The sequence below is a fragment of the Erpetoichthys calabaricus genome, chromosome 1 (genome assembly GCF_900747795.2).
Source record: "Erpetoichthys calabaricus chromosome 1, fErpCal1.3, whole genome shotgun sequence".
Classification (NCBI taxonomy): domain Eukaryota; kingdom Metazoa; phylum Chordata; class Cladistia; order Polypteriformes; family Polypteridae; genus Erpetoichthys; species Erpetoichthys calabaricus.
In genome coordinates, this window is record NC_041394.2 from 76,150,551 (window position 1) to 76,159,925 (window position 9,375).

The window sequence follows — 9,375 nt, forward strand, 5'->3', positions numbered from 1 at the left end:
TTGCCCAACTAGAGACTGTAAAACCTTGGCAAGAATCGAAAAGGGCAAATGTGGAATCTTTAATAACAAAAGATTTTTTTCCAAAAATCGCTCTGTTTCAAAAAAATAAATAAATAAATAAAGCTCACAGAGCCACTGGTTTGGAAGGTGCACATTGAAAGGCACAGCCAGTTTCTTCCATGCTGTATTCTTTTAGAGTGCCATAGGGACGTGTTTGTGGGTGTCTTCCAAATCTGATTTGAGATCTCTCACACTATGAATTATGTAGAGTTTATGCTGTGATGAGACGTTATTAATGAATACTGTCTAGTCTCTGACTAAGCATTTTGTATGCTTTGATTAGCGTTGGACAAATTGGTTTATTAGGAACATTTATTCGAATAATTTATGACTAGTATCAACTCTCCTGTGTTATCTACGTAAGTGGGGAAGGACTTGCATGCAATTCTACTAACATGTCCCTCTTGTCACCATTACATTCTGTATAGAGATTTTAGGGTTTATCATATGAAAGAAGTGATTAATGTATAAAATAATGACAGTTTAACAATTACAATAATTATTTGTGTTCTGCTCCTTTAAATTGAGAGGAATGTGTAGCAGCACAATGTTAATTACCATATCATACGGTCATCTGAGCAAAGTGAGGAGAAACTCGATTCCAAAACTAGACTAGCTGCTTGTTAGTTATATTTGAGACTGATCTTGTTCCACTGTTCACTGAGACAGCAAACAGACCTGAGAGTCATCTCCTTGTTAGTACCGTACTATGTGGTCTGGTCCTGATGCGCTGCTTGATAGTACTCTACTATCTCAGGTACACTGCAACTCACCCACCGGCTTCATGCTGGTTTTCAAATTCACGGCAGGCGATGGCGACATTTAACTCTTTTATTACAGTTTAATGATGTCAGAGTGTTTGACCAACTCCAAAAGTGGACTAGCACTTGTAACCATGGTCTTTTAAAACACCAGGTTTCTGCCTTAACTGGATTTTTTCCTTTACCTTAGTTTTGTGTTTGCATGTAAGCACAATATATGATAATTTGCACAAGCAGCAGGTGAGCAGAAGCCACCATTGTGTGTAAAGACTCATTGCTAACAATGCACATTCAGTACAGGGCCCAATGCTGCTGGGTTAGTGTCCAGCTCCCGAGACTCTGATGACAGTTAAACTGGGTTATTAATGAATGGATCGGTGCTGCGGACATGAGGTGGACAGAAGTCAATGCTCTACAGCCTTGGGCAGTGTGTGCACTTCACTCACCCTCTCTGTATCTGACTTTTTGCCTAATTAAAAGCAACTTGCTAAAATGTATTATCTCTCGGGCCTTTCAAAGTAAATAAAGTCCATTTGAGGACCCAGCTGTGTTCTTCCACTGTTTCCCTTCATTAGTTTGTTTCCCTTTGCCTTACGAGGTTCTGCCAACAGATTCCCTGAACTGTGAGGGGTAGTAATCAGCTGGCAGGTGTCCATTTAGAATATGTGGAGGTATAGGATTTTAAAATGAGAGACTTTTTTTTAATGAATTCAACTTTAAATAGAAGCTTTTACACATAAAATAGCTAAATGTGGAGTACGATATGAGCAACAGTACATGTTGCTGTAGGCCACCTAATGTAGAGAGTGGCGTCTGGACCTGAGGGCAAAGAACAGATGTGAAAAGCCCAATGCTTATTGATCATAGCTCAGGTTAGGTCAGGTTGGGGTGCATGTACTGGTACAGAGCGTTGCTGCACCCACCACATGACTAAACAGCTCACGATCCTGGTTGACAACCCCCCAGGCAGACACACGGTCCAGTCCCACCCTCCGGAATTGACAATCTATCTGCCGCAGCCAGGTATTACATGGGCATCCCCTTGGCATGGTCCAGGTGCTTGGGTCCTGAACAATGATCATCCTCTGCGAATCGTGCCACATGGCCATAGTGCCGTAACTGCTGCATCCTCACAATGCAGGTAATGTGCCTCATTCTACTAAGATGGCACGGACTGGTGTGGCTGGCCGTCTGCTCATCTTGCTAATCTATGTTTTAACTTCGTTTTTATGTATTACTTTATCTCAATGGCCACTGTCCTATGATCGTGATTCTTTACTTAACATATTTTCTTGCTTGCTTTCCTCCCAATTTTCATCTCCTGATGGGATATTATGTGAACCTCCACCTTTGTGTTATTTATCTCCTGACTTCTTCACCTGTACGGCGGTGTTCTCCTGTGTCAGTGAGCTGAATGCCTCTCGGAGACGCAAACTTACCTGCCACCGCCGTGGAAAAACAGCCGGTATTGCTGTTAAACAATGCCGACTCAAGTCCCAGAGTTTGGATTCCCAATGCCTGCAAGTCGTCTATGACCCATCTTCTCCTGCACAGGACTCCATCCCTGGTCCATGGGCGCTGGATACCGGATTTAATGTCTCCATGTCAAGGCGGCATCACTCTTCCTTGGTGTGCTCTCAGGTAGTATACGCTGCTAATCTTTGCACGCTCACCCGTGCTCATCCCGCAGCGAGCTCTTCGACTTCTATCAAGGCTGCTCTCTTGAACGTGAGATCAGTGTCTAATAAAACTTTTATTCTGCAAGACTTTATTATCTCAAATAAACTGGATTTCTTTTTCTTCACTGATACCTGGATTGTAAATGGTGACTCTTCATGTTTTACTGACTTGGTACCATCAGGTTATTCATTTTTAAACTCTCCTCAGCTGACTCGTCATGGTGGGGGCATTGCCACTGTTTTTAAAAGTATGTTCTTGTGTCAGAGCCTTACAAGGGGTCCATTTAGTAGCTTCGAACTGCAACTTTTCAAAGTGTGCAGCTCCCCTTTTTTGTTGTTTGCTGTGGTTTATAGACCTCCTGTAATTAATGATATTTTCATTTCTGAATTCTCTGATCTCTTGGCTGATATCACCCTCTCTCATAACAAAGTTTTTATTGTTGGTGATTTTAACATTCACGTTTGTTGTCAATTGAAACCTTTGGTTAATGACTTTTTATCACAATTGGACTCATTTGATTTTATCCAGCATATTAATATGCCAACCCACTCTCTCAGTCACACCCTTGATCTCGTTCTTACACGTGATATTTCAGTTAATAATATTGATTTATGTGATATTTCTTTTACTGATCACTTTTCTATAATGATGGATTTGAATATTACTGTTGATGTTCCTACTACTAGTTGTGCTCCACGCTGTTCTCGCTTTTTAAATTCTTCTATTATATCCGATTTTTAAACCATATTCTCTAGTCTTGATGTATATGTTCAATATGATGGTATTGATGATTCTGTTTTAGAATTTAATTCTTCTTGTAAAGCAGTTTTAGACTCAATTGCTCTGCTCAAGATACGCTGTAATAAGGGAAGACCTGCTCCCTGGCTAAATGAAACTACGTGACCGCTACACAGCGCCTGTCAAACTGTGGAACGGTGTTGGAAAAAAGATGGACTGATTGTTTCTAAACAGATTTTTAGGACTTCTCTATTCAGCTTCCAGGTTGCAGTTAAGAAAGCTACACATGATTTCTTTGCTGATTTAGTATTCCGTCATTCTAAGAATTCTAGGGTCTTATTTAATTCAATTAATGCGGCCATTCACCCTCATTCGGTGACAGGATTAAATAGTACTGTTCTTTCATGTGAGCAGTTTCTTTCATTCTTTGTCAGTAAAATTGATACTATCTGCCGTGGCATTGTTCAACTGGGCTATGACCTTCCTACTGATAATCATGACATTGTCTTAGAATCTTCTGATCTTGTCTCACTTTCACAGTTAAAAAGTACTATTGACACCCTTAAACCAGCTTCCAGCCTCCTCAATATTATTCCACCACGCCTCTTACTTGAAGCCTTTGATGTTTTGGGTCCACCTTTACTAGCCATCATCAATGATTCTGTTAGTTCGGGAGTTGTGCCCTCATTTTTTAAACATGCTGTGGTGCATCCCTGTCTAAAAAAGGCAGAATTAGATCCTGGAGTTTTAGCCAATTTTCGCCCGATTTCCCAATTGCCATTTCTGGCTAATATATTAGAAAGAATTATTTATAATCCATTGGTTGATCACCTTAACTCCAATAATTTATTTGTGATCTACCAATCTGGCTTTAGGCGTTATCATGGTGTTGAGACGGCCCTCCTGAAAGTATTCAATTACATCTCTATTATTACTGACTCGGGTGGAGCTGCAGTCCTTCTCCTCCTTGACCTGTCCGCTGCCTTTGACACTATTGACCATGAGACATTGCTCTTGCGGCTTGAACATCTTGTTGGGCTTAGAGGGGCTGCTCTTAACTGGTTCAGGTCATATCTAATTGGTAGACACTTTTCAGTGACTTTAAATTCCTCTTTTTCATCTACTGCTCCTCTTAAATGTGGTGTTCCTCAGGGATCCATGTTGGGTCCTATTTTATTCTCTATATACCTTCACCCTATTACAGCGATTTTTAGGAAAATTAACATTTCTTTTCACTACTATGCTGATGATACACAGGTTTATATTCCCGTCTGCAACTCTACAACAAATCAACTGCACAACTGTCTGTCTGAATTAAGATCCTGGATGGCTAATAATTTTCTTGATCTGAATCAAAATAAAACGGAGGTGCTTATAGTGGGTCCATCAGCTAAAGCCCAAATTGGTCTTGGACTTCTCGGCTCTTTCTCTGTCTTTTGCAAACCTCAAGTCCGCAATCTTGGTGTTACCTTTGACAGTAACCTCTCTTGTGAGAAACAGATTAATTCTGTATTCAAGAGTTGCTTTTTCCAGCTTCGTCTTTTAGGTAAGGTCAAGTCTTTTTTATCTTGTATGGATCTTGAGAAAGCTACTCATGCGTTTATCTTTTCTTGCTTTGATTACTGCAACTCGCTGTATTCTGGGATTAGCAAATCCCTGATACGCAGGTTACAGTTGGTCCAGAATGCTGCTGCTCACTTTCTGGTTGGGGCAAGAAAGTCTGATTCTGTTTCTCCAATATTAGCTTCTTTACACTGGCTGCCTGTCAGTTTTCGAATTGATTTTAAAATCTTGTTGTTTTTAAATCTTTACATGGGCTTGCTCCTGCCTATTTATCTGAATTGTGTTCTTTACACCAGTTATCCAGAGTGCTTAGATCTTCTGGTCAGTTGTCCTTTCTTGTCCCTCGTACCAAGTGTAAAACTAAGGGGGACAGACAGGGCTTGTGCAGCTGCTGCTCCTCGCCTGTGGAACTCTTTACCTCATCACATAAAGGAGTCGTATACAACTGAACTGTTCAAAACAAGATTAAAGACCTATTTCTATAAACTTGCATTCTGTGACCTTCAGTAATACTGATGGTTTCCTCTTTGTGATTATATAACATTACTTCTATTTATTATTATTTTATTTATGTTCATTTATTTTATTTCTATTTGTTATTTATGTTAATTATGTTTTTTCTTCTTTTATTTTAAAGCACTTTGGCCACAGCATTGCTATGTTGTTTTAAATGTGCTATATAAATAAATTGACATTGACATTCGGGACAGTTGTCTGCTATGGAAAAAACACACGAGACCAGTTGCTTCTCCAAACTCCAAGAACTCTTTACTCACTCACGTTTTCTTACAGTGCGCATCCTCCAATTGTCACAGAAGCAAATCAACAACCAATCCCCTCTGTGTATTTTAATGACCCTCTCAACATCACATTTTCCCCCCTCCCAAAAGAGAAGAAGAAAAAAAGAACAAAATTATCTGTGTACTAAAGGTAGTCACATAGTCTTGCAAATAGGCTGGTCGTTGTCGGGCCTTAGGAATCTGAGCGGCTGTAGCAAGAATCTCATCTGAGTGTGTTGGCAGGTCAGCCGGAGCTGACTGAGCCTTCCAGGTGAAGTAGGAGCAAAAACAGTAGAGTGGTATGGTACAGGAAGGCTTGGGTAGATTTGAATTTTGAGTAATCACATTTCTGTCCTCCAGACATGGCTGAAAAGTTGAAACAGCTGTTTGTGATGATGGTGGTATGGGTGAAAGAACTTTCCTGAGGCAGCTAGCATGCCATCTAGAACCATCCTCTAGTAAAAAACTTGAAGGGCCGAAACAGCGCATAACACGAATTAGTGCCAACCAGAAGGGCAACAACTTATTATGTCGTTGGAGTCTTCTAACACATATCCATAATTGTATGTGTTGAGAACGGGCACGGCAAATTTTATCCACTCTCTGTTTCATACTGGCTTGTTTACTGTTAACTGAGGCTTGTAAAGCTGAGGGAAGTTTGGTCATGGTGCAAGGGCTCAATGTGTCCAAAGGAAGCTGCAGCTCCCGTCCTAGCATCAGGAAAGCTGGGGAAACACCTGTGGTAGAATGTTGGGTTGCTCGATAATGAAGAAGAGTTTCCAGTAGTGCTTTGTGGAAGGGAAACCCCTGAGTCAGGTGTGCACGGATACCATTTTTTAAAGTCTGAAGTGTTCTACACCACCATTCACCTATGGGTGATAGAAAGCAGTGCGAATATGTTTCAGTCCTCTTTCTGACAGGAATGACTGGAACTCATGTGAGGTAAACTGTGGGCCATTGTCTGTAGATATAACATGAGGCAGTCCCCATCGAGCAAACAAGTTACATAGAATGTCTATTACAACTTTTGATGTAATGGAGCCCACAGGAAAAACTTCAGGCCACTTTGAATGTAAATCATAGACCACAATCAGAAACCTCTGGTGATGTGGAACATCATGCAGTTCTCCACAAATGTCAAGCTGGAGATGTTCCCATGGATGAGAAGGCCAAATCCAAAGGCTAAAGAGGAGGGGTGGGTGGCAAACCTGTCTTACCACTTAAAAGGCAGGCTTCACAGTCACGGACAAAGGCTTCAATGTCCCGATCAATACCTGGCCACCATACCTGTTTGCGACATCGCTGCTTTAATTTGACAATGCCAGGGAATGACAGCAATGTTTCCTCTTGCAATGCAGTGATCATTCCAAATAGACAACTCATTGTTTCACTCTGAAGTAAGGCTCCAGTTCAGAGGACACTCTGGATGGCCATCCATTAGTGATGTAGGCATGAAGGGTTGTGAAAATGGGATCATTTTTGGAGATTTCTTGCAGTTCCTGTAGGGACACAATATCTTGAAGGGGAGAGTGAAGCAGCTGTACCAGATCTGCCTCCATGTCTTGGTGTAGTTTTACAACTGTTTGCACAGTCATTGTGCGTGACAGCATGTCAGCGACTGCATTTTCTCTTCCTGGGGTAAACTGTAGAGCGAAGTGATAATGGCGCAGACGATCTGCCCATCGAAAAATCCGCAAAGGACGGTGGCCAGTGCCACTGGTGGTCAGCAAAGTTGTGAGAGCCTGATGGTCAGTACGAAGTGTGAAGTGCCTGCCATACAAATAAACATGCCAACGCTCACAGGCCCAGGCACATGCTAAGGCTTCCCGCTCCCCTACTGAATACCTTTGCTCCGTGGGTGTCAGAGCACGAGAAGCAAAAGCAACAGGATGTTCATGTCCGTCTTGTACTTGTGAGAGCACGGCACCAATAGTGGAAGAAGAGGCATCACAAGTCACAAAGGTGGGGTTGTTGATATCGAAGTGTGCCAGCACTGGGGTGATGTGAGTTGTTGCTTAAGTGAATGAACTGCTTGGTGGCAGGAAGGGGACCAGTCCCATGGTGTACCTTTCTACAGCAGTCGTCGTAGTGGCGCAGTTGTTGATGAGTAGTTGGGCAGAAAACGGAGGTAATATGCCATCATTCCCAGGAATGAAGCTAACTCGGATGCAGTGGATGGTTCAGGCATATTGTGTATAGCATCTATGTTTGACTGTAATGGTGAGATTCCATGTGCTGACAGGCGAAAACCAACAAAGTCTGCCTGTAAGGCACCATTCTGCATTCACAGTGAGTCCATTCCGGGCCAGAGCAGCAAACACTAAATTGAGGCGTCTATCATGAGTTGCACTATCTGAGCCATGCACTACTCTGTCATCCAGGTACACTACAACACCAGGGATGTTTTGCAAGATGGTGTGCATGATTTTTTGAAAACAGCTAGGCGCTGAAGAGAGTCCAAATGGCATCCTCGTATAACGGAAAATGCCCATGTGGGTCACAAAAGCAGTTAAGTTCCTGCTGTCCTGTAGGTAGCCTTGACGTAAATCAAGCTTGGAAAACACTGTAGAACCGTTAAAAACTGTGGTAAGTTCCTCTGTAGTTGGCAACAGATATTTATCTGGCACCACAGCTTTGTTCACAGCTCGAAGATCCACACAGACACGAAGGCCACCAGATTTCTTTTTTACAATGACTAGATTTGAGACCCATGGAGATGCATCCACAGGTTCTATTATGCCAGCCGCTAACATCTGCTTCAGTTCTGAAAGCAAATCCCCATGAAGTGCTAAAGGCACCCTGCGCAGTGGCTGTATAACAGGAGGAACAGAGGGGATTAATCAGTGGCTGGTGTGTAAAGGAGAACAGACAGCCAAGGCCATTAAAAACAGCAGGCCATTTTTGTGCCCAGGATGGAGAGACCAACAGAATGGCAGTGCCTCTGCTGTCAACAAGTGAAAAATCAAGGCCCAAAAATAAATCCAAGCCCATAAGGTTGGAACCTGAAGCAGAGATTTGAAATGGAAAAGAGGCAAGGGACTTAGTGCCATAGTGTACAGTCAAATGAAGAATTCCACGAATTACAATATCAGTGTTCCCATATCCTCAGAGTGGCATGGTTGGTGGCTGAAGAGAAAGATGTGAGAAAAAGGTCTGATATGTATCCCAGTTCAATAAAGAAACTTTAGCACCAGTGTCAATTAGCAAAGGCAGGTAGATGTCTTCCAAATAAACATGGCATACTTTGAAATTATTCTGTTTGCAGTTGACTGTGTGGATTACTGGAGAAGGCTGACTGGATGAAGATTGAGCTCGCTGAACTGTTTGCTGTGATGCGGGTGCAGAACGGCAGCATCTGGAGAAGTGATTCATTTTCTGACATTTTCTACACCTCTGACCTCATGCTGGACAGGCAGGCGCTCTTGTCGTATGCGTATTTGCACCACAGTTACCACAACTAGACTGTATATTATTTCCTGCCGGTGATCTGACATTTCAGCATACCTATTAGAATGGCATACTGTGGACTAATGCGCATGCACAGAACATTAACACGGTATTTGCGCATGCGCTAAACTTTATTTTGCTCTTGTCTATCATTTCAGGATACCACCGACTAAAGGTAAGTAATTGTGCATTATTAGTACCATTTTTACTGTCCATTTGTTATATAGCTACAGTTTGAGAGCAGTTCACTCATAAAAAACGTAGTTGTACTGTTTGAAAGTGAAGTTTTATTATAGTTTTCTGAAGCTGTTTCTTGCGAGTTCAGCAAGATACTTCATGCACGTTGC